Consider the following 24,431-nt stretch of genomic DNA (forward strand, 5'->3'; position numbering starts at 1 on the left):
ATTATCTCGGGCTGTAATACGGTACACATTGAAGCATTACGTTTTCCAAGTCCGCTGTGCAGTGCGTCCCGATGTTAGTGATATTCGCACACCAGTTCTTATTTACCATGAGACAGACCCCGCCGCCCCTCGCTTTACCGGATCGCTCCGCGTCCCTGTCTGCTCTGTGTACGCTGAACCCAGGTATTGTGATGGCGTGATCTGCTGTTTCGGGTGAAAGCCAGGTTTCAGTCAAACACGTTCAGGACGTGACAGCTTGCTATGTCCAATTGGAATTGTGCCCTTGCTCTCAGTTCACACATTTTATTCTCCAGTGACTGCACATTAGCCAGGAGAATGCTGGGCAGTGGTGGTTTATTCGCTCGTCTTCTCTGCCGGGCAAGCAGACCCCCTCGCCTTCCTCTCTGTTGCCGTTTAAGTTCAGGAAATTCTGAGAGGTCGGGAGCCGACCAGTTTTGTTTGGGGTGATTTCGCGCATTTCTGATGTTTAGTAGCGCGTCCCTGTTGTACCTACGTACGGTGATACTGCTGGCGCCGTTGTTGTCCGGCATCTTGCTGGCTTTGTCCATTTGGGGGGGACGGGGGCGCAGTGGGAACAATAGACCAGCGGTAATCCCACAGTATTCCATGTCCTGCGCTCTTTCTTTTGCCAAAAAGTGCACATACGCTACTATGTACACTGTATAAAAGACACTGATATATACACTAGATCAGTGGTGCCCAATTTGGGGCCCGCGGGCCAAGTTTGGCCTGCGTTTTTTGGCCTGTTTTTTGTTTTTTTTGCAGGCCAGGCCCAACGTGCCCGATTATGCAGTCCGCGCCTGAATGGAGATGGCGGGACTCTTCTACCTACGATTAACATTAATTTTGTGCAGCTGGTATTCTCTCTTCCCGACTCTATCACACGGGTGTGAGGCATTGCTATCTGAGGATTGATTGCTCCTGATTGGTTGGCTGAATCACCTGCTTGGGGGGTGAGCTCTGATATTTGATCCCTCCCCAGTCACTGGCTTTACGCCAGCTCAGCAAGATGGACAGATCATCATCACGGCAGTGGCACACTGACAAAAGAAAGTTTAGGACGGAGTGGCAAGACAAGTATTTTTTTTCCTGAAGTAAATTCAACAGCGGTTTGTCTCATTTGCAGACAGAGAGTGGCGGTTTTGAAAGAGTACAATATACGTCGCCACTACGAAACTGATTTTCAAAGTACCTTGAGGATTTTTCAAGTTGTGAATTAAGTCAAATTTCTCTCTTGATTACAAAGGTGGAAAATACAACTGTTTTTAACTGGGTGTTTACTGATTAAATGTTTAAGCTCCCCACAAATGCAGATGTTTTTTTTTTAATATATATAACCAATTACAAATTATTACAATTACCAAACAGATAAAAAGTAGATTATTATATTGAAATGTTATTTTAGATTTAGAATGTTAATTTTCTATAAAACACAATACATTTTAATGTAATTCCACAACGTTTATTTTTGGCCCTCGGCCCTCCACCCAGATTGAGTTTTGGCCCTTCATGGGAAATAATTTGGGCACCCCTGCACTAGATATTTACAAAGCGAATAGAAGTAACGAAATGATAAACAAAACGAAATTACTCTACAAAAAAGACCTATTTCTCTACGAAGTTCACGGAGTCCTCGCTGGTCGCCTCTCTCTCCTGGCGCCCTCCTCCTACAGCAGGGGGGGGTCCGCTCAATACTGTATGCTGACAACCCACAATGCCGATAGCCCGCTAATCTGATAACATCTAAAGAGGTTGTCAATTCAATTTTATCAGCACGAATTGCCGTGAGACGGGGTTCAGGTTTAGGGTTATTGGCATTGCAGGCTATCGGCATTGCGGGTTATCGGCATATAGACGCCGAACCGCAAGGGGTGTGGTGCAGCTGGTGTCAATGCAGCCAGACATTGTCTCTTCACCACTGGAAGCAGATCGCTGGAAAGCATCCCACCAACCCAAGCCGGGCGGTTCCAGCATGTAAATAAAGTGAGCACTATTACAGGCGAGTTTGTCCTGGTGTCAGGCCACCTCGGCTCGGTCCAGCAGAAACATCCTGCCTTCAGTGAGTTGGGCTGGCACAAAGATGGCACCGGTTACAGGGCAACTACTATGGACCACTCTCAGGGATGCTTCAGTGGCATGATGTGACAATATGGTCGTATAAGTTGGAGGACATGTTGAACATTGTCTTGCACTGCAGCTGCCTCAAGGCATGCACGGGAAGGTGCAGAAGCAACTTTACCTGTGTCCGATGCACAGTCCTCTGCAAAGGTGGGTGCCTTAATAACAGAGGTGATAGCTAGTGAAACTTATGGCTGGTATCATAGAGCGCAAACCAGAATGTATAAGTAGTAATAGTAATTATTGGTATGTTATTGCTCAATCTGTGAATCCATCAGTTAAAAAATAAATAAATATTTTTTAAACCTCTGAGGGCAAGCATGTTTCAATACCTGAATAACCGGGAACCGGAACTCAACTTGCCAGGCCACCCCTTTAATATGCTAATTTTACCGGCCGCTGCTACAATTAGGAGCACTATTATCCGGATTTTCTTTGACCAGACCGACATATTTTTGTGCAAATTGAAAGTCTGTCTTGAGAGATGCGTTTTTGCTAAACAGATCCTTCTATTCTATTTTGATCATATAAATGCACACAGCAGCATATCGCATTTTGTCACTGATATACCTGATATTACCTCTGAATTATTTCAATAAAAGTTGTTCCTAAATATGATCTTTACTGATTTGTTTAGTGATCTTGGTAAATGGTAAATGGCCTGCATTTATATAGCGCTTTTATCCAAAGCGCTTTACAATCAGTAGGTAGTCTACATTCACCCATTCATACACCAATGGCGGCAGGCTGCCACGCAGGGTGCCTACACACCATCGGGAGCAATTTGGGGTTCAGTATCTTGCCCAAGGACACTTCGACATGCAGACTGGAGGAGGCGGGAATCAAACCACCGACCTCTTTGAGCCAAAGCGATTAGTGGACAACCCGCTCTACCTCCTGAGCTACAGCCGCCCCTGATCTTGAGGGGTAAACGTCATGAACTCGTGCAACACATGGGAAAACGTTTTGTCTGAAATCTGAAACAAAAGACCTTATTACACCCGACTAAATAATAGTTATTGATAATTGATTGCATCTATACTGTATAGTGCTTTTCTAAGTTTCTAGTTCAATTCATCTCATCCATTTCTCCTACATTTCTTTTGTGTCCCACTTCGTCTACCCTCAGTTTACTCAATATAGTGGTTTCTCTTTCAATTTCTTTGTGGGTGCGTGGGTCCTGCGGGGGCGCAGGGGGGGGGGGGGGGGTTATGTTCTTATCGTGTTTGTTTGCTTGTGTATGTGTATGTATAGATTTTTGTTTTTGTTTTTTTGTAGACTGTGGTCTCTTGTGTTTGTGTTATGTAATTGTGTTTAAAAACGAATAAAAAATGTATCAAAAAAGTATAGTGGTTTCTCCCTCTGCATTGTTTTTGTGGCCTTACCTCTTCTGTACATGAGCAGATACACACTACAGGACCTGGAGGAAGATCAGTTTGAGGTTACTTTTTACATACAGAAAAAACATATTGAGAACATTCAAAGATAAAAGGGTACAGATTAGATTTAATGGAATTAAATGTATCTAACTTACTCGTATATCTCCTCTCTTTTAAATGGTTGTTTTTCAGCCTGCAAAATTCAACAGAAACAAACTTTTGTGGTATATTTTGCATGTGTGCCATACTAATGGATGTGGTGAAATTTCATCTTACCTTCTGGACGTGTGAGTCATTAAACTCATACCAGGTATTGTCTTCACGGGACAGGATGGTCGCTGTGTAATGTCCACCTCTTAGACCACCAACGTGATTCACCATTCCATACAGCTCATATTTCACACTCTTCATACATTGAACAACACAGTCAGGTATATTAAAAACATATATTAAAGACAGTTAGAAACACCAATCAACAAAACGTATAGAGGCACTTCCGTTCTTACCTGTCTCTGTAAAGTGCGTGGTACAGCCACTGAGTCTGTGATTTTGAAATTTGACCCCATGCTGTAGTTATAGTTAAATCTCTTGAGCAGCAGAGTCAAAATCTCAGGAGATTTCTCCATATCACATGTCTGAGTAACAAAAGAAACATTACTAACCATGATTGTCTTTAATTAACAAGCAGCATTGACAATTACAAATAGGCTACAAGCTGTTCATTTGATTCCAATACCAAATTTGGCCAGTCTACATTCTTTGTGTCTGAATTGTAACTCAAAACTCACACTGGTTGCCTCTGTTTCCTTCTCACACTCATTGCAATACACCATGTTGTCTCCACTGAATGATGTAGACCAGAAATACTGTTCAAAAGCATCTCTCTGTGAACACACAATGTCATAATACATTCCAAAATGAATTTACAAGCTCACATCACAAAAAAGACCAAACTCTTGAACTCTGAACTTTGGCTGCTGCTACCACTTTGCCGGTATCCGTGATGGTTAGTGGCAGAGTCCAAAATGGTTCCATCTCTTCATTCACATAGTGTCTAGACTCAGAGCATATGGTTGTGTGTCTCAGCTCTCCTTGGAAACCCTTCAGAAAGAAATTCTTATCATAACAGATCCTTCCCATTTCTTCTCCTATTAATTGCAGTGTGGAGCTGAAGTGCTCACCTCAGATGCCTTTGGGCTGATCAGACGTAAAATCTTCACCAAGTATTCAGCTGCATCACGTTGTATATGAACTGCATAATGACACATTAAAGTGAAACCAGGAAAGTTATTCCACAAGGAATTTGAATTTACAGCTGCCAGCCAAGTGACTTACTCTTCGTGCCAATTGTCCTTTACTTTTGGTTAATTACTGTCCAACTTACCATTGTGTATCCCAATCTTAGTTGTGATAGTATATGTTGTTTGCCTTCCTCTTATCAGATTTTCAAATAATTGTTTCAGAACACGATCTCTGCTGTTTTCTTTATCTAACCTGTGGGAAGAGAGTAGTTTCTTAGTGAATGTTTATATTTACTTTCTGCATTTTCACAAGGAGTTACATTTGCTTTCTTTTCTGGTGGATTAACTTCATGAAGAGAGCCATCTACTGGACAATACCAAATACAGCACTCTGTAGCCTGATTTCCTGTTTATATTCCACATAATGTATGTTGCTCAAATTTAAACGTATTTATTTATTTATTTATTATAGGGACAATACATATCGATGAACATTTTCATGTTGAGGCTAATTTCCATCTGTATAGTCCCTATTGTAGAAGCTGTAAGTCTCCTGTGTTTTCTACACTCATTATTATTCACTGTCATGGTGGTGGGCGTGGTCATCATGGGCTGGGTGTGAGTGGTAGTGATAATGATTGTCTTCACCTGTTCACCTGTTTGTGCATTGTCAGAGAGAGAGGGGGTGAGCTTGGGAGTGGATACTTTTCTTTGACCGCATTTATACACACAAAATCAGACTTGGTACCTGTACCATATGTATTTTTCTGTGTGTTTTGAAGTAAACGATTCATGTTAAAACGCAGCTATTGGAGTGGAACTGAATTATTTTACTATGCCACATGCCAATGACTCATGTCTATGACTATACCACAGTGTTTTCCTCTCATGTTTAGCCCCTCGCGGCTTTTTTGGACTGCCTATAGCCGCAATGCCTATGTTGATGTTCTAAAACAAACAATTCCAAACAGTATACAACTGTACATAAACTTCATAAGCACAAAAGCAAACAAAAGTACATATACAAGCCACAAAACCACATGAACGTCAGAACCATAAAAGAAGACAACAGATAGTACAGGCAAACGACAATATATTGTATTATGTGCAAGTGGCGAGACAAACGAGGGAAAGGGGAGACCACAAGTTTAAGTGCTTTAGGTGCCAAGTGGTAAAGTGACTGGTGTTAAATTTTATGTTCTAAAAGTGTGCTAATTTTATTGCACTTGAATTATAAAGTGCTGGAGTAGATCGCACAAAAATGGTAGATTGTAGATTACACAACTTTTGTTTTGACACATATTTTATTCAGATGTGAGATGAAAGCAGTCATATCAAACCTTTCTTGGAGGATCTCTGTCATGAAGAGAACTTGTAGGACACTGTTGAGGTAGCATGTGGTTCCCTGATTATACAGGCCGTAGTAACGTCTCTTTGACACGGTATCTTTGAATAAAGCAAAACACTGGGTGACACTAGACCTACTCCATGACCTATATCAGATACAGCAGCCATATTTAATAATCAGCAACAAAATAAATAACTGTCTTAAATAAAAATGAGAAAAGATACATTATGTTGAATTAAATAAGGGAAACTGTTGAAAAGAACCACAGCCATTCTTTTTATTCCACTAGAAAAGAGAGATTTTACTGTAGACCTTTTCTTTGTGCCGTTTTTTTCTTATCCATTTTTGTTTTACTAAGAAGCCTGTCAGGCTGTCACACACTGTTGCACTTTGTTTGCCTCTTTATCTCCTCCTCTTGTCATCGCCTCTGCCTTTGTCTTCTCATCCTGGTTTTGTTTTCTACAGTGAGAAGCTAACAATTCATTTAATTCATTCCCTGGGTTTGGCTGTAGTACTGCAGGACAAACAAGGGCAAATTCGGCCCCAGACCACGTGCGGCGTGTGGCAACCATGGGGGCAGGCATCCCTGGGTTGTGGCTAGATGGGGTACAGCCACGGATGGAGTGACGCAAAATCGCGACAATTGTTATTCCATGTAATTTGTGTTACTTCTTATCATGTCTTGTCATGACGAAAGCAAAGATACAACAGGCCAGGGTGAGATAAAGGATACATCCTCCCAATATTCAAGTAGCCTATAATACTGTCTCTGTGTGTGTGTGTGTGTGTGTGTGTGTGTGTGTGTGTGTGTGTGTGTGTGTGTGTGTGTGAGAGAGAGAGAGAGAGAGTATCCCCCTACAATGATGATCACAGGTACCCAATACATTAGATGCATGATGCATGATGTTGCCCCCATTCACTTCTATAGTCAACTTTGGTTGACTAATGAAGTTAATTTCCAATACAACAGGCATAACTTAAAGGCCCTATCCGTAAGTTCTAACTATTTCTGACACCGGTGGCCGTTAGAGTAACTGCAGGCAGCGTGTGAACGAGCTGACGCGTGGGCACCATACTCGCACGCGCACAAGCAGCTGCCTGGCAACAGCAGAGGTGTTGGTTGCTTTGTAACGTTAACTCATAAAAGTCACTTGAAAACGGCAACCTGGACAATTTATCGGTCAGATCAGCCTCGAGATGCCCAGGAAGGATTCTGGATGAATTATCAGACATTATTGTGGCATGTTTGGCCGTATTTTGGCTTACATTGGCTGCGGGGAAATGGATAAGATATGCATGTTACCGAGCCAGGAACTACCCTGCTTCCCCTGTATGTAGGGGAGGTCCGGGACGAATTAAGCAGGGGGACGGAATTAGCTTGTCCTCATATACTATCTTTGACAAAACCCAGGAAGACGATTCTTTCCCCCCATGTTACACTTCCTGGTACCTCACTTCCTGTGAAGTTTCAGCTCGGCCAGTCAGTGGATGGCGGAGATATCCGCAAAAACGTTGCCTTTTCGTCTTATTTTCAAACGCGAGTAAAATATTGCAAACTGTGTATTTTTCTATTAGCGTGTTGGAATTTATTTATTTAATGCTGCTAACGTCATCTGTTAGACCTATCGGTAGACTACAGCTCAATGATTGTTTTGTGTGTAATGTTAGCATATCCTTTGTGCTAGCTTAGCTTTCATCCAGGGAAACGCACGGGGGACAAATAAAGAACTTTGCTCCAATTGCCTTGAATAGGCTATGCATTTATCTGTGCTTGCAGGACAATGCCTCGCATAAGGAAGAGGACCACGGACAGAGGGCAAAAAAATGCACACATTCAAATATTTCTTTGGATAAGCCATTTAAGGGAGGTAAAATATTGATCACATCACATCAGCAAAATATATAGATAGACGTTATAATTATATTAATTTGCAACATATAACATATTAAAATGTATTTCATAATACTTAGTTTCTTAGATGACCAAAAGATGAAGGAATTAATGCCAGAAAAAAATTGTTACCTGGCTGTTTTTGTGCCTTTTTCACAACCGCTACATTAGTCCCCCGCCTGTGCTTTATTTGTCCCTTCACTGTGGGACAAATTAAGCATTGCGCAGCTTCTGGTTGCCATCTGATGACGTCTGATGTATTGACCCATGGAACGAAACTACGGTTGGTATTGCCAGAGGACATGTGTAGGTTGCTTACATGAAAATATTATAACTCCAGCTGAAACAATCTTTACACAATGACAAAAAAAACAAAAAGTGCTTAATTCGTCCCGGACCTCCCCTACTGTACCGTGTAATGCTTGGAGTTGACCAAACTGATCAAACAATGTTTCAGCATTGTTTGAAGCATAACAGTAACGTTAGGCATATTTACGACTGTTAGCCTACATTCATTATCCACACAAGATGGTAATGTTATTAGTGGAGCTCGGTGGAAATTTCTATCAATGTAAATCAATATTAGTTAGCCGCGATTAGCATCAAGCTAACGTTATACTAATGTGCAGTCCCACTGCAGCTACAGTAACTGCAGTCAGAGCCTTCTTCCCCGGTACAGTCTAATAGTTGACAATCATATGGTTGTGTTTGATGGTGTCATTCTCTGGAAACATTTATTAGCTGTTGAGTATATATAATCCTGAATTGCTGAGCGGGCTGTCTCAAGCCAGCAATATCAGTATAAACTTAGACTTAGACCTAATTTAATAATATGGCATCAGTCGACCCAGTAGCTTAGATAGAAAATCGAATAGCTGGTGAATAAACTTAGTCCTGAACTGCTGAGCGGGCTATCTCAAGCCAGCAGTATCAGTATAAATCTAGACTTGATTTTGTAGTATAGTATCAGTTGTCCCAGCAGTATAGACAGGAAATGATTTGCTGCCAAACTTAGTTCCACCTCTGTGCAGATTCCTTCGTAGTTGCTCCCCCCTTCTCTCTCTCCTCCTCAGGTGTCCTTCACTGGTCTGACTTACACCCCCGCCCGTCGACCGCCACCGCAGCCCTCGATCCGATCGTCATCGTCCTGGCCACCTGTCATCACTCTGGCCCATCTACCCACTACTCTTTCGCCTCCCCCCTTCCCCGGCCTCATCATCACCACCGACCCCTATCCTCCCCTCCTCTCATCTCGGTTGATGCCACTAATGCGGACTCGTGGATCCCTCAGATCACCCTCGTGGAACTCCTGATCATTTTCCCCCTTTTCACCTAGCTAATTACCTAGTATTCCCTGAACGTACTAACACTTAAAGACTCCATTTATTTTTGGACTCTACCTTTTTACATTTTCAACTTTCTTCACTGATCTTAGGATCATTTAAAGTCTAAATTTTCGTATTCCTTTTGTTGGACTCCTATTTACATTCAAAATTTTCTGTTCTTTTGTCAATTTGATTTCTATAATCTGAAACTCTGTAAATGGTTAGCCCAGCATCATCTCGGCCTTACCCGGAGGGGGGTCCCCAGATGGGGTCCATAGTTGGGCCCAAATCGTGCATTCCTTTATAACTGGGAACTGGTAATCTTACCGGTTCAAAGTTCATGAGCTGGGATGTGATGTAACTAGAGCTGGTATTTCCCATTCCAAGCTCGTAGGAGCCTCAGCAGCCCCAACCTCAAAAATCCAAGATGGCTGATCCGCGCAAAACAACAGTAGTTATAATCGTATAAATGCTATTTAGCACTTAGCACTTAGCACTGTCTTGTTTGTGTCTCGTTAAATCAGCTGTACACACAGCACAGCCTACTTCTATCTATGTGGACATGAGGCTGCAGTGTTTGTATGCGCAAAATGCCACGAAATGCCTTGTTATCAACTGTTTTTGCTAACAATGGCTAGCCTGGCTAGCGAGTGGATCTGACCAGTGAACAGTGAACTTCCCAGCTCAACTTTTCTGCAAATGGAATGCTAACAAAACGGATGTGACGTCATTTAGCCTCCACATCCCAGTTCTTTTGCGATAAAGGAACGCATGACTACAGTACATCGGCCCTCACAAGGTTCCTCGTCAGCCAACAAGTCACTGCCGGGTGAGGGGGGGGGGGGGGGGGCGCTGTGTCCCGGCCTGGCCTTCTCTCGCATGCCTCATGTGTGTGGGGGCGGGGGCTGGGGTGGGGGGCATCGGTGCTCTCCATCACTGGTAGAAGGATGCCGGTAGGTTAGAATAGCTTAGGTTAGGCGATAGATTAGCTACAGCCTAACTGTAGGCTGTAGATCTGTTATAGTGTTCAAGCTAAAATCAGACTAGAGCAGAATAGGACAGGGCAGACTAGGCTGTAGCTAGATTCCCTGTGTTCTAGTTAGTTCCGGTCAATGGCTAGAACAGTCAGATTGTCTGATTTGCTCCCCCTATTCCTGCTCTCTCCTCTCTCACACTCTAAAGCATGGCACTCATTCTACTCTAAAGCATGACATCCCCTCCTTTCCCTGTTCACTCCTCATACTCTCTCTCATACTCCCCCTCCTCTCCCTCCCCACCTGCCCCCCCTTCCTGAACTCTCCTCCCCCACTTTTCTAAAGCCTGGCACCCATTCTATTCTAAAGCATTGCACAAATGCTCTTTCTCTTTCCCCCTTCCCCTGCTCCTTCCCCACCTCTCCTTCCCTTCTCTTTCCTCCCCCACATTTCCCATTCCCTCCCCACCTTCTCCCTTTCCCTGCTCTCTCCTCCCCCACATCCCCCGCTCTCCCTCCCTCCTCCCTTCTCCTGCTCTGTCCTCTTCCCCCTTCCCCTGCTCCTTCCCCACCTCCTCCCATTCGCTGCTCTCTCCTCCCCCACATTTCCCATTCCCTCCCCACCTCATCACTTTCCTGCTCCCTCCTCTCACATTCCCCCTGCTCTCGCTCGCCTGCACCCTCCCCACTTCCACTCTCTCCTCCCCCACATTTCCCATTCCCTCCTCACCTCATCACTTTCCTGCTCTCTCCTCTCACATTCCCCCTGCTCTCCCCTGCACGGAGTAAATGAAGATATCTTTCCAGGGCCTGATTCTCTTATTAGTGGGGCGGCATAGCTCAATATATGAGAATGAGACCAATCGTTCATTTTGTGATAAAAGCACCAAATTTGGCCACCATCGATTTGTCAATATTTCCTATCCCATTGGACCCACATGCAATACCAGACATAATATAGATCCTAGTAAGCCTGAGAACCAAATAAAAATACTCATATTCAAAATGATATGGACTTTTACAAAGTAATTGGTCATTTCATTATATTATGTGTGTACATTATAGACCTATTAGTGTGGCTATTGTTCATTTTTCTGATAAAAGTGCCAAATCTGGCACAGGAATAGCTTAATATATGTAGAAGACATCTGGATATTGGGGCATTGCAGATTGGCATTTCTATGACCATTTTCCAAAATGGCTGTCAGCCGTGGCTCAACATATGAGACCAATTGTTCATTTTGTGATACAAGTACCACATTTTGCTGTTCATAGATATATTCTGAACAAAATTGGATATTGGCGCATCGCAAATTTGCGATGCCCCAACGGTGCCCCACGGTGGCCGTGGCAGACATTTTTCAAAATGGCCACCATCAATTTGTCAACATTTCCTATCCCATTGGACCCACATGCAATACCAGACATAGTATAGATCCTAGTAAGCCTGAGAACCTAATAAAAATACAAATTCAAAATGATATAGACTTTTACAAAGTAATTGGTAATTTGATTATATTATGTGTGTACATTACAGGCCTATTTGTGTGGCTATTGTTCGTTTTGTAATAAAAGAAAGAAGAAAACAGCTTAATATATGTAATAGGCCTATTGGCCTACTGGTGGCCATTTTGGAAAATGGTCATAGAAATGTCAATCTGCAATGCCCCAATATCCAGATGTCTTCTACATATATTAAGCTATTTCTGTGCCAAATTTGGCACTTTTAACACAAAATGAACAATAGCCACACTAATAGGCCTATAATGTGCACACATAATATCATGAAATTACCAATTACTTTGTAAAAGTCCATACAATTTTGAAAGACTATTTTTATTTGGTTCTCAGGCTTACTAGGATCTATATTATGTCTCGAGCCATTATCGTTAAACTTCCTGGAATGCAAGTTTAACTAAACAGTTACATGTCCTCTGCATTCTACATCAAATGAAGATATTACCGGTTGTTTTATTTTGTATGTTACATACTTATTGGCCAAGATATGTTAGTTTATGGGGAAGGAATTCTGCCAGCTAAAGAAGGGAGTATAGGCGGTAGGGATGTTCATCAATTATCGAAAATCGATCGTTAAAGGGGGACTAACCCCCCAGATATGTATCAGAACAGTGATTTGAAAATACCTATGGAAAAAACCAAGAAATGGCATATGCTCTTGTCTATACTATACTCTTTGGCTGTGTTCAGCTCAAGATTTTTTTTCGGAAATCGACGCCATGACAGTTTGCCCACCGCCTCGAAAATATCTTTATATTATAGCTGCAATATCTTTATAAATATCAACAACTAGCCAACGCTGGTAGCCTGTATGGAAACAGTGTTGCTCAAAATGGTTGAAAGTTATATCAATTTGGTAATTCAGTGGCGAACTAGAAATTTAATTATTTTTCTGCATGTGTGTGTATGTGGCGTGTATCTATCGCTAAGAGCATAGTGACGCGAGGCTCGTTACCGCAGCACACCGCACAATAGGACAAACCCCCCGCTCTGGGGTAACACAATGCGAGATTTCTCCACGTCATTCCCTCGTCCAACTTGCCATGAAGTCCCTTTTTAATTTTAGTTTGGGGGCTTTTCGTGATTCTTGTTAAAAGTTGTGCAAAAGTTTTCCTCTCAGCAGAGCTCAGCAGAGCTGCAAGGCTGCGTTCTTCCCCTCCCTCTTCCATGGAAAAGTCACCAGGCACGCTGCTGACTTTGTGTGCTTTGCGCTGCTGGTGTGTGTGAGATTCTGGCATCGTCTGACGTGAATAGATCAATCAAATGTTTTCCAGTTATTCCTAGGCTGCAAACTTGTTTTAACATGCCAATCGGAGTGTTTTCTGACGAGAATAAAGTAACGTTAACGCTACGTTATGTCACCCCATGCGAAAGCCCCTGCCTCGGACATGAGGAGAGGGTCAGAGCGCTGATGCTGCTGCTGCGCGCCCCCTTGACGCTCGTGCATGTGCATGAGAGCAGCCTCTCTCCTGCTTGACTGGCCAGGGAGAAAGTGCTTCCAAGTCGGACTGATAATATAAACAACATAATTTGACCTTATCCAGGTAAGGTATTAATAAAGTAATGACACATTCAGCGGGAAACTAACTATAATTAAGACATGTGCCAACTTCGACGACGTTTGGTTCAGTATTTTAAGAGCAAACTGAAAAGTTGCTGTTTTGGAGATTTATAAAAGGTTGATTACAGCAACACAATGCCATGTCCTTCCTTTTATGATTATAGTGGTGTTTATTGATAGTATTGTGTTACATAGGAGTTGGTAGGAAAATAACAGGCGATTGTAATAAATTAACAGGTGATTAACAGGTCAAGTGACATCATGGGAATAGGCTTGTAGTTGTGAGGAGCCGAAAGGGTACAGGGGGAGTAGGGGAGTAACTATCTTGAAATCCCATAGTCTTTGGGGACAACCTGACGTCAGGTTGTACCAAATCTCCCATTCATTTGAGGGCAAAAAAAAAAGCAGTGTTCCACCCTTAGAGGGCGCTTATGCCAGGTATGCTGCTGAAAAATGATACAAATGGTAAAATGGCAACAGTTTGGTGTCAAATGTGGAAACTTTGACCAGAATTCTTCACACATCACCCCCAAAGTCATATATATTGGTTAAAAGCTGAAAAAAAGTGTTTTGGGGGTTAGTTACACTTTAAGGAATTGAATCGATCATGTGGAATTTGGATTGATTATTGTTATTATTTATTATTTATTTATTTTATTTTATTTTTGTTTTTGTTTGCAGACTAGGTTTGGGTGGAATACGTACCTCCTCGCCCCACTCCATTGCACAGCCGACTAACGTGAGGTGGAGCTTCATATAGTCTCTAGTTTTCTGGCTGGGCACGGGCCTTTGTGCCAACAAAACTGTTTTAAACATGGGGGACACAAACAAACGCACCCAGCGGTCTGCGGACCTCAGTGAGGCTCAGGCCTGTTGATTTGACTCTTGTGCTGTCAGCTAAGCTGGAAGACGCCGATTGCCTTACATCATGTAACCTGACATGTAACATGTTTGTTTACCTGGCCACAGCGCTAGTGTCTGATATTCTTACTACACAGCGGCATCGCCATTATAGCTTATTATTATTATTATTACGCTATCGATAATCGATTAATCGATAATTGATCGTTAATTTTCCCGATTTTCGATTATGGAAGTTTTTCAAAATGAACATCCCTAATAGGCGGCCATCTTGCCTGCAGAGTTTTCAAATTAAGTAGAATACCGTTTTGCAAGAAATCTGGGTGGGTAAGTCCCTCTTTAAATTAAATAGTATATTTCAGGGGTGTCATGCAAGCAAACAATCTGAGGGGGCAGACTCGTGCGCCGACGCAGAGATTTTGCTTTGGGGCTAGATTTTTGGGGCTAAAAACCCCCCACCCCAAATTTGGGGGGTTGGAAGCCAGATTTAGAAGAATATCTCATTTTTAAATTAACAGACTGAGCAAAAAACATCTCTCAAAAATCTGAGAGTTACAATGGGCATGACGCTTCTGGTATATTTCCAGGGGCGGTTTTTCACAGCTTTGGGTGGGCTCAGCCCCCAATGAATATGGTGGAGCGCAGACCCCCTAGGGGGGTCCGGGGCATGCCCCCCCGGGAGAAAATTGTGTACATTTTAAAGTAAAAATGGATCAATCTGGTGCACTTTGAGATCAAAAGGAAGAGACTAGATCTATGAAGAACTACAGACATCACATTAATATCCTCTTTACTGTTCTCTGGCTTTACAATGATGAAAAAATAATTGTCTCCCTATATATTCTGCATAGTATTTCATATTTCATGCGATGCGGGCCATACCGTCTTCCGTGGATTTTTCATCTCGAGCCAGGTCAAGAGTTGACACGTCCATGTCTTTGCAGTAGCTCATGCAGCTTCCCATCAAAGACGTGTTGGTGCTCATGTCCAATGGGCAGAAGAGTTGGAGGATATTTCGTTGCAAGTAGTATAGTAGGCTACTTGTAAAATGCCATAAGAGTTGGAGGATATTTCGTTGCAAGTAGCAGGAGGCTATTTGTATTTTGCCATATGGGCAAAAAGAAAAACGCAAAATCTGAATAAGTAAAATGCTGCATGCAAACAGGCACAAACAAATAGCCTAATATGAACAAATAATATGATAGCCAAATTATTGTCTGGATTTATCTGAAGTCAGATTAGAAAAAGGCTAATGAGGAAAATCGTTGTCCTTGCCGCTGTCTGGCTCATGACACAATGAACTCAGCAACGTTTTGTATTGCCTTATCCACCTTATTTTTTAATGCCCATTATGCCCCGCTGTAAAATAATTATGGGTGCAAGGTCCAGTCTAGAACGTGACTGCACAACTTTTACTTTCATTTCGTCACATTTTGCAATAATCAGATAATAATCATAATAATAATCAGATAGTTGAACCTGTCAAACCTTATCTTAAAGCAGATTGAAAATTGTGAATAGTCGGAGGCATAATGCTATTCAGGCACAAGCGAGGCGCAGGTCAGGCGCAAGCCAGCCCTTTAACAGGCCCTATAACAGGGTTTGTCCACCCAATTTACTCACTATAATTTGCAAGCCGATTTGGAAGCCAATTTGGTCCCACTCAGAAACCATAAGACCTGCCGCTACCGAACTTGATAGGTACGTTCACAGTCACCTTTTACTATGGGCGGAAAAATTACACTTGTTGACCACTAGGTGGTACTATAACAGCCCTCTTTACATTTTGGTCCATAACTTTTGAACCGTAGCATCTACAATTAAAACTCTTTTTTCCCTGGATACCTTGGGTCATTCCGCATCTTCTGATATAATAGAGGCCCCGCCCATTTCCATCTAACTAGATTTTCCATCATTTTGAATTTTCCTTACAATTTTGTCCAATCTTCACCAAACCACATCACACAGCATGTGTGGACGGTCCTACACAAAACTTATTTCTCTTTTTTTTTGCAAGACCGTTACAAAACGATGCACCGTTACAAAACGAACTTTTGTGGGTGTGGCCTAGTTCACAAAAATCGCCCTAACTCCAGAATGCATTGTCCATTGCGAATGAACCTTGGTACAGGTGTGCACGTATGTAGTCTGAGCTGATAAAAATAGAATTGTGTCATTTCGCCTATAGGGGGCGCTATAGCAACATTAAATACCTGTATCTCACAAACCATAAGAGCGACTGTTCCCAAATTGAGTACATAGGTTCATAGAGTACTCTTCTACTCTGGCCTAAAAAATTACACCGATTGACCTAACGGTGGCGCTATAGCTGCCGTCTTTACGTTTTGGTCTATAACTTTGGAACCATTAGCCTGGTAAACCAGCCCGTCATTTGGTGCATGACATTCTGGCCCCAACTCTTCAAGCCTTAGCAGAGGCGGGAGCATGGGCGGGCGTAGTTGCCTTGACAGACAACTCCTTCAGCCAATCAGCGTCGGATCCAGTCAAACCCAAATCCACTCGGGAGAATGGCAAAAACATGTTTTCTGCTGAGAAACTCCACGGTTGCGGTGATATTCCTGTACTTGTTTAATTGTTGTTTTTGAGTCTATTTCTGCAATAACTGCACTTTATGGCTGTTTAAACTAGACAAACGCTGACATTACTCCTCGAGACGATCATGCAAGGAGGTGGCCATTATTGTTTTGTTAGTGCAGTGCTAGTAGCATTCCTGATTGGCCAACTTGCACTGTCAATCACAGCGCAGTCGCTGATTGGCTCTTCCGCTCTTCCGCTTCTGCTAAACACCCTTCCAGGCTTAAGGGCCAGACCGTCACGCAGAACCAAATGAAAATGTGAGTTCACGTGACGGGCTGGTTTACCAGGCTATGGAACCATAGCTTCTATGATCAACATTCTGCAAAAAAAACCGCAAAGTGAACTTGCTTGATTCATACTGTATGGAGGGCCACATATAGTATATTTTGAGAGACAAGCCGAGGGCCGCTTAAAATCTCTTCGTGGGCCGCAATTTGCCCCCGGGCCGGACATCGGACTTGCCTGGCCCAGTGGGTGTTATTCAGGTTAAAATAGTAGCAACTTACAAACAGAAACTAAAAGCTTTGTTGCGGGGAAAATAATTTGTTTATGGCGACTTATTAACGAAAATAAGTCACACATTATTGAAGACAAGCCTAGGCTACTGACTAGTACCATGTCAGAACTAAGTGCGTTGTTTACTGAAAATCACATGACTTACTGGAAAGATGGACTGAGAATGAAACAGAAAATTACTTTATAGTGACATTGTAATTAATAATTTACTTTTTTGTAGTTATATTTCATGATAAGGCTATCTCGCTCTCCATGAATTGGGGAACGCCTATAGCTCTAATCTCATTATGTTTCACAAAGGTTATGCACATTAATATTTAACAGACTGAGCAGGTGGAATGATTCATAAGGCTATTTTCCAAACTGCTCAGCCTCCTGGAAAGATCCATAATCACCAGACTAAATACATTGTCACTGACCAGGCTCAATGGACTTGACAAAAAAGGGAGACCACACAAATCTTAAAATGAAATCATGCATTAGCATGAAGGAAAAATAGTCTATCACTATAACTTACCCCTTGCAGCAACCTCTCTGTCCTCTTCACTGGCAGGACTTCCTGTTCTTTTTTTTGTGGTGGTAAAAAACAATATCAGCTCACTGCCATAACACAATGCATAACACTCACACAGCTCTCATTTACCACCAAATGGATGCTATGCTACCACAAGCTGGCATGACATGTGTAAACAACATGAGGGATGCTACATTACAATGCAGTGCTAACCTTAGCTGCCTGGTAGAAGTAGTCAACTAACTTGCTATGCAAACTGTGCCTAACAAACAGCATTTCATTTTCCCATGTTTGAAAATGGGATTGATGCACTATACTAACCCGTTAAGCCGATTGGGTGGTGATATGGGGACCTACCTGGGTCTCTGGTGCCCGACAGGGTGGCTCTTAGCCTGGGCAGAGGATGGGTGGTGATAGAGGGCTTCAGCTCTGTGCTGTGACGTGGAGGTGGCTGGCTGGGTGACTTTGCTAAGCACTGGAACCGCTGCACCTATAGTGACAGAGAAAGCCAGATCAACCCGACACGTCTTTTGGGAGAAACCATTATCATCGGGTGGAGGAGTGTGTGTGTTTTGATTAGGTATGATCTATGACATAATTAGACATAATACGTTTGACTCTTTATATAAAATGATCATAACTACACATTATAAAATCCATAGTAATGAAATGATAGCCTATTATGAAAAAAAAACATCTCTCAAAAATCTGAGAGTTACAATGGGCATGACGCTTCTGGTATATTTCCAGGGGCGGTTTTTCACAGCTTTGGGTGGGCTCAGCCCCCAATGAATATGGTGGAATGCAGACCCCCTAGGGGGGTCCGGGGCATGCCCCCCCGGGAGAAAATTGTGTACATTTTAAAGTAAAAATGGATCAATCTGGTGCACTTTGAGATCAAAAGGAAGAGACTAGATCTATGAAGAACTACAGACATCACATTAATATCCTCTTTACTGTTCTCTGGCTTTACAATGATGAAAAAATAATTGTCTCCCTATATATTCTGCATAGTATTTCATATTTCATGCGATGCGGGCCATACCGTCTTCCGTGGATTTTTCATCTTGAGCCAGGTCAAGAGTTGGCACGTCCATGTCTTTGCGGTAGCTCATGCAGCTTCCCATCAAAGGCGTGTTGGTGCTCATGTCCAATGGGCAGAAGAGTTGAAGGATATTTCGTTGCAAGTAGTATAGTAGGCTACTTGTAAAATGCCATAAGAGTTGGAGGATATTTCGTTGCAAGTAGCAGGAGGCTATTTGTATTTTGCCATATGGGCAAAAAGAAAAACGCAAAATCTGAATAAGTAAAATGCTGCATGCAAACAGGCACAAACAAATAGCCTAATATGAACAAATAATATGATAGCCAAATTATTGTCTGGATTTATCTGAAGTCAGATTAGAAAAAGGCTAATGAGGAAAATCGTTGTCCTTGCCGCTGTCTGGCTCATGACACAATGAACTCAGCAACGTTTTGTATTGCCTTATCCACCTTATTTTTTAATGCCCATTATGCCCCGCTGTAAAATAATTATGGGTGCAAGGTCCAGTCTAGAACGTGACTGCACAACTTTTACTTTCATTTCGTCACATTTTGCAATAATCAGATAATAATCATAATAATAATCAGATAGTTGAACCTGTCAAACCTTATCTTAAAGCAGATTGAAAATTGTGAATAATCGGAGGCATAATGCTATTCAGGCACAAGCGAGGCGCAGGTCAGGCGCAAGCCAGCCCTTTAACAGGCCCTATAACAGGGTTTGTCCACCCAATTTACTCACTATAATTTGCAAGCCGATTTGGAAGCCAATTTGGTCCCACTCAGAAACCATAAGACCTGCCGCTACCGAACTTGATAGGTACGTTCACAGTCACCTTTTACTATGGGCGGAAAAATTACACTTGTTGACCACTAGGTGGTGCTATAACAGCCCTCTTTACATTTTGGTCCATAACTTTTGAACCATAGCATCTACAATTAAAACTCTTTTTTCCCTGGATACCTTGGGTCATTCCGCATCTTCTGATAGAGGCCCCGCCCATTTCCATCTAACTAGATTTTCCATCATTTTGAATTTTCCTTACAATTTTGTCCAATCTTCACCAAACCACATCACACAGCATGTGTGGACGGTCCTACACAAAACTTATTTCTCTTTTTTTTTGCAAGACCGTTACAAAACGATGCACCGTTACAAAACGAACTTTTGTGGGTGTGGCCTAGTTCACAAAAATCGCCCTAACTCCAGAATGCATTGTCCATTGCGAATGAACCTTGGTACAGGTGTGCACGTATGTAGTCAGAGCTGATAAAAATAGAATTGTGTCATTTCGCCTATAGGGGGCGCTATAGCAACATTAAATACCTGTATCTCACAAACCATAAGAGCGACTGTTCCCAAATTGAGTACATAGGTTCATAGAGTACTCTTCTACTCTGGCCTAAAAAATTACACCGATTGACCTAACAGTGGCGCTATAGCTGCCGTCTTTACGTTTTGGTCTATAACTTTGGAACCATTAGCCTGGTAAACCAGCCCGTCATTTGGTGCATGACATTCTGGCCCCAACTCTTCAACCCTTAGCAGAGGCGGGAGCATGGGCGGGCGTAGTTGCCTTGACAGACAACTCCTTCAGCCAATCAACGTCGGATCCAGTCAAACCCAAATCCACTCGGGAGAATGGCAAAAACATGTTTTCTGCCGAGAAACTCCACGGTTGCGGTGATACTCCTGTACTTGTTTAATTGTTGTTATTGAGTCTATTTCTGCAATAACTGCACTTTATGGCTGTTTAAACTAGACAAACACTGACATTACTCCTCGAGACGATCATGCAAGGAGGTGGCCATTATTGTTTTGTTAGTGCAGTGCTAGTAGCGTTCCTGATTGGCCAACTTGCACTGTCAATCACAGCGCAGTCGCTGATTGGCTCTTCCGCTCTTCCGCTTCTGCTAAACACCCTTCCAGGCTTAAGGGCCAGACCGTCACGCAGAACCAAATGAAAATGTGAGTTCACGTGACGGGCTGGTTTACCAGGCTATGGAACCATAGCTTCTATGATCAACATTCTGCTAAAAAAAACGCAAAGTGAACTTGCTTGATTCATACTGTATGGAGAGCCACATATAGTATATTTTGAGAGACAAGCCGAGGGCCGCTTAAAATCTCTTCGTGGGCCGCAATTTGCCCCCGGGCCGGACATCGGACTTGCCTGGCCTAGTGGGTGTTATTCAGGTTAAAATAGTAGCAACTTACAAACAGAAACTAAAAGCTTTGTTGCGGGGAAAATAATTTGTTTATGGCGACTTATTAACGAAAATAAGTCACACATTAATGAAGACAAGCCTAGGCTACTGACTAGTACCATGTCAGAACTAAGTGCGTTGTTTACTGAAAATCACATGACTTACTGGAAAGATGGACTGAGAATGAAACAGAAAATTACTTTATAGTGACATTGTAATTAATAATTTACTTTTTTGTAGTTATATTTCATGATAAGGCTATCTCGCTCCCCATGAATTGGGGAACGCCTATAGCTCTAATCTCATTATGTTTCACAAAGGTTATGCACATTAATATTTAACTTTTGGACTGTTACAATGAATAAAATGATGAAATTATAAAAGGTGGAGAATAAGCCTCTAACCCACATCACTTGTCACACAGGTGGCCTATCATTCCTAACACAAGGTCAAAAATAGGTCAAATCATAAAAATGATGATGATCAATTATGAATCCCTCGACCCAAAAATCATGTATTTTGCAGCATTGTGTGTGTGTGTGTGGGGGGGAGGGTACAATCTACTCCCAAATAGTCTCAACACTGCACGTTTCCATCAGCATTCAAGTCAGTTTTACTACAGGCTACTGGGATCCTCTGGGACAGTGTGGATCCTCATCCTGGAGTGGTATTTCTTATAAGATGCTGTGACACCAGCCAGTAGACTTGGGATAGATGCAATTCGGGTATAGCAGAATAAATTCATGGTCTGTGCTAAGATTAAAAAGATCATACAGTCATGGGAACAATTGATAAAAAATATGTTTAGAATAGTCAAAAGCAGTAAAAACTCATATTTTGTTAAAAGGCACTAAAAGGGTTAAAATGCTTGGGAACAATTGATAAAGTAGCCTATATTTAGAATAATTAAAAGCAGTAAAAACTCATTATTTGGATATAGCAGAATAACACAAAGCATTGGTTTTATATTGATTACAGTTATCTTGTGGGCATTTTCATGTGTGTTTCATGTTTCATCGTTGTCTTTGTAGTTATGTTTAGTCATTTGAGAACAGCATACATTTTCTGTTTTACTATGCTCAGGATTCGTAAGTTCACAAACAGTAGTAATTACTGGAGGGTACCAGCAGGTGGCGCCTAGGCGCTTGGAGGGATATTTTGGGACGCACTGCTTCTGCTCTTTAGACAAAATACACTTTGATCTGAGGAAAGCATCGTCATTCAATTCTTTCCACACATATACCCTTTTTACAGGTATTTATCCCTCATGGTAACATTTGATATTGTCTTGTATGTTTTGTGAATGTATGTATGCCCTCGGGAAACTGTTTGTAGTGTGACACAGGGGCGTCATGCAAGCCAACAATCTGAGGGGGCAGACTCTGGCGCCGCCCAAAACGAGACCAAAAAAATTTGGGGGGTTGGAAGCCAGATTTAGAGGAATATCTAGTTTTAAATTAACAGACTGAGCAGGTGTAACCATAAGGCTATTTTCCAAACTGCTCAGCCTCCTGGAAAGATCCATAATCACCAGACTAAGTACATTGCCACTGCCCAGGCTCAATGGACTTGACAAAAAAGGGAGACCACATGTTTCAAAGCAATGTAACACAATGTTTATTTTGGCTGGTATTGCCTTTTCAGAAGGTAGAAATCTTTTCTCTTCCATTAGTCTCATCTAGTGTCCTCTAGAGCAGGGGTTACCCAACCTTTTTTGTGCCAAGGACTGGTAGATACATGGGAAAAAAGTCGCGGACCGGTTGTCAATTTTAATGGTTTTAGTTATATATACTCACCAGGTGGCGACAAAGGGTAAATAACAACCTTTTGTGTTGTACTGTATGTAGCCTATAGTAGTAGTGTAGGGTTAGCACCCCTTGAAAAGAAAAATAATATTATTTTTTTAGAACTTCCTCAAAAGGGCACTTCCGCTTTTTTGAAAAGGGGAAGTGATTTCTTTTTGGGTAAAAATCAATTTCTCAGTACTTCTGCAAAGTGTACTTCTCCATTTTTTTGTCTTGTGCTTAAAAAACACTTTTCTTGTGGAAAGTGGTTATTTCAATAGTTCTGCAAAGTGTACTTCTCCATTTTTTTGTCTTGTGCTTAAAAAACACTTTTCTTGTGGAAAGTGGTTATTTCAATAGTTCTGCAAAGTGTACTTCTCCATTTTTTTTGCCTTGTGCTTTTAAATCACTTTTCTTGTGGAAAGTGGTTATTTCAAAAGGCCTCCAAAGGCCACTTCCCCATTTTACCCCATACCACAGCTCACGACAAAATAGCAGCGTTTTTTTTTTTGATCTCGGGGGAAATACATTTGAGCAATCATTATGCAAACCCAGCTGGATCATTTTACATAGTGGGTAATATCTCTTTTGCTCGCTGTTGTTATGGACGCTGCTTGTGAAACATCAGCATTTTCTGTCTCGGCCAAATACATTTGGCCCATTTTAGAGCTACTAAACTAGCCTACAGATTCTTCTATCTCAGGCCCCTCACCAACGACAGATTCCACTGTCTGTTGTTGATGTTTTCTCTGACTCAACCGGCCCCCAGGTTCCCCTTTCCACCCCCTCCCCCACGTGACGTTGTCTATTACCACGGCCGGTGTTCTGTCGATTTCACAATCTCTGACTCACCCAGGCTTCCCCTGCCAGCCCATCCTACCCATCCCCCACATGACATTGTCTATTACCACGGCCGGTGTTCTGTCGATTTCGCAATCACTTCTGTTTTAAATAAACTTGTTTGTTTTTTGACCGTCAGGTGGGGGGCGTTCCCTGCAACACGTAACACCCCTTGAAAGCTACGAATAGCGGAGAGATCAGGTGGGCGTTCCCGGCAGCACGTAACGCCCCCTTGAAAGCTATGAATAGCTGCTTGCTCACGTATTTCTCTGACTCACCCATAGAGGCCCCACAGTTTTTTCCTCCCATGCCCCGCTTATATGTATGTACAATACAATGTACAATGTATCCACCATTCAAAATATTCCATAATTGCATATTGTGCATACAAATATTCCATAATTGCATGTTGAGCAGGCTATCTTAGCTAGTATAGCCTACTAATGTATAGCAAAGCATTCTGGGTATTCCCAAGGCTATTCTGTAGATTCCATCCGGGCAACACACACACACACACACACACACACACACACACACACACACACACACACACACACACCCACCCACTCACACACATATTCACAGCCAGCCACAAACACACGCACCCACAAATTCACAGGTAAACATGACACACTGAAACATTCCAGTCAACTTCATCATTCATGTGTGATATTATGTATTTTCCCATGTT

The sequence above is a fragment of the Poromitra crassiceps genome, assembly GCF_964638095.1.
Source record: "Poromitra crassiceps genome assembly, chromosome: 7".
Lineage (NCBI taxonomy): Eukaryota > Metazoa > Chordata > Actinopteri > Beryciformes > Melamphaidae > Poromitra > Poromitra crassiceps.